Below are 8,813 nucleotides of genomic sequence, written 5' to 3' on the forward strand. Positions count from 1 at the left end.
GTCCTATAAACACCAGCTAAGTCCTGCACAGTCTCCGTTCCATGCCAGAAATCACTTTTACTTGCTTATTTAGGGAAACACCAGGCGGGGCTCTTAAGTTAGAAGTCAAGGCTATAAATGTGGTGTTACAAGCTGTAACTTCCACTAAAGCAAAAGTTCACGGTCATTATTAAAACTGATTCTGATGTCAGCTTACAAATCTAAGATCTTCTCAAGTCATCGAGATTAAAATATGAATTTTATGATAGCAGTTGAGTTTGTATAAAAAAAGCTTTCTTTTTGAGTTTTTATGTAATGAACTTCAAATTTTATCGCAGAAAAAATTCAAGCCCAGAGAGCATTTTTTATGGAAACATTTTTCAAATATACTCGCGGGTGAATCTGGTTTTCCAAACACCAAGTTGAAAGGTGAAAAAGTAGCAGACTTCCAAAGAAGATCAAGTGAGTGTTCCGGGTTGAGGTGGGGGGAGGTGACCCCAAGGCTCTGAGCAACTCGGGACCCAGCGGCCGCGGCGTCCTTCCCCGCCTCCAGCGGAGGCTCACCGTCCCATTCTCCGGTTTCCGCCCAGTCGGGCAGCGAGACCCTCTTGGGAAGCCCGAGAGGCGGCCCACAGACCGCATCCGCCCGCGACCGACGCGCAGGCCCCGCGTCTCCGGGAGCGCGGGCCGGACTGAGGCCTTCCCATCGCCGCGGCGCGCTGCCCCGGCCCAGCCACCGAATGGCCCGAGCCTTCGCCTGAGGGACCGAGAGCCAGGGGGCGGTTCTGCCCAGGCCGCGCCGCCGCCTCACCCGCAAGGACGTCTGCCACTGTGTCCCCGCCCCAGGCCAGACAGCGAGCAGCAGCAGGTGTTCTTCGGGAGGCTCGGCCGGCGACGGGGATGGGGGCCCTGGCTGCTAGGCTCAGCGGCGGGGGACCGGCGGCGCACTCACCGAGCGCCGGCCGACCGGCCACGGCAGGTGCTCGCTCCTCCTGACCGCAAGATGCCGCCGCCACCACCGCTCCCTGGGGACTCGGCGCGAAGCCGCCGCCACTGCCGCCGCCGAGCCTAAGGAGCGCGAGCGCCGCACCGCAGCCTCCGCGCGAGCACGTACCGGGCGGTGAGAGGGCGCCGAGCGCGAGGGCGGGGCGCGCGGCTGGAGCCTAGCAACCGCCTGACACGCGAGCACCGCAGCCAATCCCACGGCCGGCTCCGGGCGGCACCGCCCGGCAGTCCGCGCGACGCCCGCTTCTGCCTGCGTCCGTCGCCCCGCAGCGCGCCGCACCCGCGCACAGGCCCCACCCCCGTCCGCTCTGCTATGCTCATTGGCCCGCCACGCCCCCGTCCAAAAAAGGCACGTCCCATCTGGGAGCCCCGCCTCTCTGCCAGCCAGGTCAGTCCCCGGGACACACCCCGGCCGGGCCCGGTCGTCCGGAACGCGCTGGACTGGGAGTGGGGGAGGGGCGTCCCGCCCAACCCCAGGCTTTTGGGCCTCTGAGACGTATCCACCAGCCCGGGCTGTTTGGGCTCGAGAACTGGCCGGGCCACAACTGACCACCCATCGGCTGTGTTCGGCCCTTCTGATTTCCCCCGATCGCAAATCAAGAGGTATTTCTAAGCCATGAAAACCGTCAGGAAACGTCCTCCAAACTGCCAAGGATGATGGGCTTGTTGCTGGGCACTTACATGGTTGGGGAAACTGAGGCACGGACAGAAAGGGCGGGAAGCCGGCTTGGAGATACGGGAAGCGCCTCAGGCTTGACCCTCAAACCCTTCCCCTGCTTTGAATGCCGGAATCCGATTCCAGAAATAGCTCTGACCCGCTGATGCGCCGGTCACTCCTGGTGTCCTGCATTCTTTCAGGGGGTGGGGAGTTAAAGGGCGGGGGTTACTGCTAAGGTCTGTCACCCTTCAAGGGGAGAGTCCTAAAGGCTCTCGCTCTCCCCAGTGCTTACCTACAGCCCCCTACCCCAGAGGCCCTGGACCTGACAGTCACTGAATAGGTTTGGGGATGGGACCTGTGGTAGGCCCTGCTCCCTTTCCTTACCCAAACCCTGTGCAGAATATGTCCATTCCTTTCCAGGCCCACACTCCTGTCTGAGAGCATTCTGAACACAGCACTAGCTGCTGCCTGCCAGGGGTTTCGCCCTGAATCCAGATAGCTCTGGGTCTCCCCTGCTTTCTCCCCCACCTTAGGAACATCTGAAAGAAGCAAATTTCAGAGAGAACAGAAAGAAATGACCCATTCTCAAACATGTACGCATTTGTGATTCTTTATACTTAACTGCATAGGCTCCAAACCCTGTTCACACAGACTAGAAAAGGAACCAAAAACCAGGGTAAAGGCCCCAAATCATCTGTTAAAACTAAAAAAAGTAATGGTCTCTCATATCCAGCTCTAAAATTTTGCTGCTTTTTTTTTAATTCTGTTGCTTTAAAAAGGCAAGAATGCAGAAGATTATTTGGCTTTCTAAACAGAATATATTCTCTCATTCACTCCTTCAGCCTACAGAGTCTCCCCCAACCCCTTTCCCCAAAAATCACACCAGGTGCAGCTTGGAAACCCTAGGTTCTGCAGGGGGTTTTAGTATCTGAATATGTTGTGTGTTTTGTTCCAAAACAAAAGACAGCATTGTATACAGGCTTCATGAGATACCTTCCTTCTACCATCTGCACAGATAGCAGATGACCATCCATGGATACCAGAGTAAATTCCCTTCTTCCTTTTTGGCACTGATCTTGCTAGATGAGGCACCAGGCCACATTCTGTCATCGAGGCTCCCAGAGCCCTGTGCCCAAGCACTCCCATAGCTCAGGCCGAAGGAGAGTCTCTACCTCAACTAGCTGGAGCCAAAAGGTAAGATAGATACTTCTTGTCCTAGGAAAATGGAGTAACAACCAGTTTGCCTGAAGCCCTTACAACTAAATCCTTTCTAGTCCCTGCCTCTCCATGTTTGGGGTTCATTTGGAGGTGCTGTGGCTGCAGGCTGGCTCTGATGCTTGCCTCCAGCCTTGGCAGAACAGCTCTGAATTCTGAGCCTTACTGCTGCCTTTATTTTTGGTCTGGAGTTGGTGTTTGCCCAACCTTCTGTTCCTTCAAGCCATAAAAATCAGGAAGCTGACCTGACCAGGCGGTGGCGCAGTGGCTAGAGCGTCAGACTGGGATGCAGAAGACCCAGGTTCGAGACCCCGAGCTCCCAGCTTGAGCGCGGGCTCATCTAGTTTGAGCAAAAGCTCACCAGCTTGGACCCAAGGTCACTGGCTTGAGCAAGGGGTTACTCAGTCTGCTGAAGGCCCGTGGTCAAGGCACATATGAGAAAGCAATCAATGAACAACTAAAGTGTCACAACGAAAAACTGATGACTGATGCTTCTCATCTCTCTCCGTTCCTGTCTGTCTGTCCCTATCTATCCCTCTCTCTGACTCTCTCTGTCTCTGTTAAAAAAAAAAAAAAGAAGAAGAAGAAGTCAGGAAGCTGGCTTGCCAGAGTTGGACCAGCCTCTTGAGACCTAACCAGCCCCCATGGAGCCATAGCAAAGTAAAGAAGGAGATGGACAACTGTCTTCATGTGCCCCTTTGGATGCAGGCTATAAAGTCAAGGCTTTGTTACTCTATAGTCATGAGAGCCAAAGCCTTTCGCCTCCTGGGGAACTGCACATCCCTCCCTAAGGCTCAGCACATTTCCAGTGACTCTTGGAGGCTGTTCTGGAACCCTAGCAGGGCCTAGGCCACCCTATGTCAGGTTTGGTGCTCATAGCCAGTTGGAGGACAAAGCCAAGAGTGAGGCCCAGAGAATGCCAAAGAGCAGCTGCCCAAAGTGGTGTGGGCCTGAGGATGACTGGCCAGGAAGCTCAGAATCAGGCCCTTCAAGACTGACATTCATCCATCAACTCTCCTGGCCCTTCAGCCTCCTGCACTTCCTCTACTTAGACCCCTGGTCTGCAAATGGCAGCTCGAGAGCCACATGCGGCTCTTTGGCCCCTTGAGTATGGCTCTTCCACAAAATACCACGTGCAGGCACTACCTCGATAAGGAATGTACCTACCTATATAGTTGAAGTTTAAAAAATTTGGCTCTCAAAAGAAATTTCAATCGTTGTACTGTAGATATTTGGCTCTGTTGACTAATGAGTTTGATGACTACTGATTAGACTCCCAGCCATAAGTTTCAGGAAGATTATCAGCTCAACATTTACCCCCAACTGGAATATGAGCCCTTGAGGCACAGACCAATTTGTTTTGCTCCACATTGCAACCATCACCTAACAACCTGCACACAGTAGAGGCTCAATTTCTGTTTGGGAAAGAAGGTATCAGGGTGCTGCCAGCCTTACTTACTGGTAGTCGCTCATCCCCAAGGGTCTGAGTCCTGTGCAGAGCCCGAGGAAAATGTCCCAGTGTTCGCTTGAGGCTGATATGATTTAAGCCAAGGCCTTGATTCTAGCTCAGATGAAACCCAGCAGACATCTACATGGACCAAACTTTTCTCTGGTCTTAGGATTCCAGGACTTTGTATTCTGGCATGTTCCCAAGGAACCAAGGGCTAAGGGCCCGTGCTGAGCCTCAGACTCTTCCAGGGGAAGGAAGGCTCCTGTGCTGGTCTACCCCCAGACCCCTGGGAAGGGGGAGAGGGCAGTGCTGGCTGAGGGTGGAGGCTTCTGACCTTAATGCCGGTCTGCAGGTTTGCCTAGAGCAGTGGGCTGGCAAGCAGGGCCAGCCAAGTCAGGGCAAGGGAGGGGTCTCTTTTGTCTGAATTTAACAGAAGGCAGATTGTCTGGCAGCTCTGGCAGAATCAAAGGGCTGATAAGTTCATCCGGAAGAAACTGCCAGTAGGCGTGCTTGCGGGTCACCAGCAGCCTTTCCGGAAACCAACTCCTTCCCTTGCAGGGCCCTCCACGCCAGCACTTCCACCAGCCCCCTTCATACATGTCTGGGACAGGGCCTTCCTCCGGTCAGCCAGGCAGCAGCTTCCGCACCTGGCCCTCCAGGACAATACAGTGCTATGGGGACAGGAACCCCACAGCAAGGGTAATTATAGGTTAAATTTAAAAAGTCACCTCTGGCCCTGGCCAGTTGGCTCAGCGGTAGAGCATCGGCCTGGCGTGCGGGGGACCCGGGTTCGATTCCCGGCCAGGGCACATAGGAGAAGCGCCCATTTGCTTCTCCACCCCCACCCCCTCCTTCCTCTCTGTCTCTCTCTTCCCCTCCTGCAGCCAAGGCTCCATTGGAGCAGAGATGGCCCGGGCGCTGGGGATGGCTCCTTGGCCTCTGCCCCAGGCGCTGGAGTGGCTCTGGTCTCAGCAGAGCGACCCCACAGAGGGGCAGAGCGTCGCCCCCTGGTGGGCGGAGCGTTGCCCCTGGTGGGCGTGCCGGGTGGATCCCGGTCGGGCGCATGCGGGAGTCTGTCTGACTGTCTCTCCCCGTTTCCAGCTTCAGAAAAAGAAAAAAACAAAACAAAACAAAACATAAAAAGTCACCTCTGCCCCTGGATGGACACATGTGTCCACTGTCTCCTTCCTCAGCCATATGCCACTCCCTGGGATAAGATAATCCCCCAAGGCCGAGTTTGGGTGATTGCTCCCAAAACACTGGGCTTACTGGCCTTGAACACTAGACTAAACACCAGATTAGGTCTGTTCTGACTGGACAGCCAGTGAAAGTGAGCAAAGCTGAGTGGCCTATTTGTTGAGTCTCTTCAGTCACTGACCAGCTACCCCCTACACTCAGAGTCATGAGTGAAGCCACCCACACTCGTCTAGGTCAGTGGACCTGAGAGTCCCTTCTCTGCTCTCTTTCATATGTCCATGTCTGGCTCGGATGGGCTACAGGTGCCTCCAGGGCAGAAACGCCTCTCCCTCTCACAGTTGCCCTGACACCTGGGCATGTCCCTCTCATCAACCTAGGCTCCCTCAGTGGCCCCTTGGCCAAGAAACAATGACTGGTTACACAGTAGCCGCACATTCTGACTGTTACCATGGCTGATGGCATGCCCCTGCAACACTAAAAAGTGTGGGACCAGGGTAGACAAGAGAGCCTTTGCTCTAAGCTGAGTGACAGAGACATGCAGGGCCTCTGAGAGCCACAACTGTGGTCTGGGGAACCCCCAACACTTCTAGGAGGAATGAGAGAGATCCCTGGCGTCATTTTGAGGGAGGCTTTTGTCATCCGCATCATCAAGTGACCTCATGTGTGTGCTTCAGACCTGCCTGCTCACTAAGAGTGACAGATTACCACTTATGTGACTGAGTCAGGGCCAGGGATATGTACTGTGCTGAGCCTGTCTTGTGCTGGGAACGCAGCAAGGGATAAAAGACGAAGCCCTAGCCTGACCAGGTGGTGGCGCAGTGGATAGAGCGTCGGACTGGGATGCAGAAGGACCCAGGTTCGAGACCCCGAGGTCGCCAGCTTGAGCGCAGACTCATCTGGTTTGAGCAAACAGCTCACCAGCTTGGACCCAAGGTTGCTGGCTCCAGCAGGGGGTTACTCGGTCTGCTGAAGGCCCACGGTCAAGGCACATGTGAGAAAGCAATCAATGAACAACTAAGAAGTCGCAACGCACAACGAGAAACTGATGATTGATGCTTCTCATCTCTCTCCGTTCCTGTCTGTCTGTCCCTGTCTATCTCTGCCTCTGTAAAAAAAATAAATAAATAAAAAGATTTCCTTCTTAAAAAAAGACGAAGCCCTACTGTTGAACCCAAATTCTAGTGTAAAGAGAGAGACAGTAAATAAGAAATAAAACGGTAATAAGTAAGTAAATAAAAATTGAATAATCAGCAGTTGGGAGGAGCTAGGATCCCCTGTGTGGCACAGTTCATCAGGGAAATCCTACAGGAGGTAAAGGAGGGAGCCCTGGGGTCCTCTAGGAAAGCAGTGGAAGGGACCTAGGGAAGGGAGGAGGAAGCCAGCGGGCAGCTCTGAGAAACCCTGGAGGTCCCCGTGGCCTGAGCAGTGAGGGAACTGAACCGGGCAGAAAGAGCGCCCGGTGGGAAGACAAGCTGGAGCCAGACTAAACCAGGCGGGGGTTTGCCCGAGTAGATTTCAGGAAGGCAGGTAGGAGAGCTGAAGGGTGACAGTGAGGAGGCGGAGCGAGCGGAGCAGGTGCCCGCAGGCCTCCCAGCAGGAATGTGGTGGGTGAGGAATGAAGGGGCAGCAGTTTGGCCCCAGCCTGGAGCTCCTCCTCCCCCAGTAGGGTGAGGAAAGAGAGACTGAGACCAGGCAGTGATTGGGGGTCTTGGGGTGGGAGGAGCACCAGCCACTAGAGAAGTCAAGTCAGAACAAGCATTTAGAGAGAAATTTCTATTTCTCTACCTCTACCTCCCCCAGCACCTCTCCTTCCAGCTCCAGAGGAGGAAGCACACGGTGGGGGGGGGGGGCACCCCTGTGGTAGGAGGAATGCTGTTCTGCGGCACGGGCAGCTCCTGGAGCTGCTGCCAGTGAGGGCTTTAGGAAAGACCCTACAGAGCCCACCAGAGAGGGCCAGCACCAACCCCCAGGGGAAAGGATCCATGGGCTGGGCTGGAGTGGAGGGAGAGAGAAGAGTGGGGAGTGAGGAGCAGGGGGAGTTCCTGGCCCAAGACAGTTTCGGGAAAATAATCTACCCACTCCCCAGGGGCTGCTGCCAGACACAGGGTTGTAGGAGGTCCTCAGGTTGGGTATCAATTTGAAGGCATCTAAGGCCTCAGCCAGCTGTCCCATCCATATCCCTCCTACTCACGGAGCAGGGTAAGTGACCTTCAAAGGTCTCTCCCTGCAGCTGCCACTTACCCAAAGTGGACTGAGGTCCTGGCTGGGGTTACCTGTGAATGGGCAGGAGAGGGTCTGTGCCCATCAGATGGGCTCTATAGGCCGAACCTGATGAGGGACCTCCCAGACCAGGAAGGTGGGGGTGGGAAGGGCTGGGGGTAGGCTCAGCTTGAAGCCAGAGCTCAGGGCCTCTGGGTGTGGGCAAGACTGGCTGCAGGCATGGTGGAGGCTCTCCACAGGGGTGCCAGTACATCCCAGGGGCTGTACAAAGCCATTCATGATAAGTGGAGAGTTCTTCTGGAAAAGCTAAAAAGGAGCAGTTCATGTGTGCCTCTCTCATCCAATCTCGTGCCCATGAGGGAATGTGGCAATTGGAATAATACAGAGGTGGGGACATGGGAGTGGAAGGAAAGCTACTTCTGAAGGGGATATCCTGGGCCTCAGCCCAGGGCCCAGCAGCTGCTCAGCCCATGGCAGGGACCGGGAACAGGAAGGAAGGCTGGCCTCAGCTGACCCCCCCTCCTCCCAATGCTTGAAACCTCCTTGTACTCACCTTGCTGCCTGGGACCCTTGGCAATTGGTTCAGTGTCACTGGTGACCCTGAGGCCCTGGGGTGCAAGTGAGCACATTGGGACAGCCTTGCTCCCTGTAAGTCCCCTCTGCTGGCAGGAGGCAGAGCCGGCAGGTGCATATTCCCGGGCAGCCCAGAGATTGAGGTTCCAAAAGCTGGGGCCCTGGGGCCTGCCTCTGGCTGACTGGATCCTTGGGCCAACCCCTTTTCCTCTTTGAGCTTTGGGAGCCAAAGTTATCCAAAAGGCTGTTTACTTTCCTTCCTAGGAGAAGGGTCAGGGCGCAGGTGCAGATAAGGAGGTGAAGGGAGAGGAGAGGGAAGAAACCAACCCAAAGGGGTCCCTGAGGGAGGCAGTGTAGCCCAGAAGGATGGTCCTAGAGAAGCGCAGGAACTCGGAGGAGAGCACTGGCTCTTTCTCAGCTGCCCAGCTCCAGCCCCAACCTCCCCCCTCCCATGAGGAATTTCTGTTGCTCTGAAAGCCAGGCTGGCTGGCAGGCCCACAGATGCTTCCCCTCCCC

At 55.3% G+C, this 8,813-nt stretch overlaps 1 protein-coding gene across 10 annotated transcripts in view; it reads right to left on the minus strand.

The window, feature by feature from the left end:
- DAG1 (dystroglycan 1) overlaps window positions 1-8,427 on the minus strand; it is a 79,128-nt gene extending 70,701 nt beyond the window's left edge. For 5 of the 10 annotated variants that reach the window (XM_066245603.1, XM_066245602.1, XM_066245609.1 and 2 more), the window contains exon 1: window positions 932-1,087. The gene's annotated coding sequence lies outside the window, so the exon portion shown is untranslated. The other 5 variants (XM_066245613.1, XM_066245606.1, XM_066245611.1 and 2 more) reach the window with 5 other exon arrangements.
- Window positions 8,428-8,813: the final 386 nt, after the last annotated feature.

This window comes from Saccopteryx bilineata, chromosome 10 (assembly GCF_036850765.1).
Source record: "Saccopteryx bilineata isolate mSacBil1 chromosome 10, mSacBil1_pri_phased_curated, whole genome shotgun sequence".
Classification (NCBI taxonomy): domain Eukaryota; kingdom Metazoa; phylum Chordata; class Mammalia; order Chiroptera; family Emballonuridae; genus Saccopteryx; species Saccopteryx bilineata.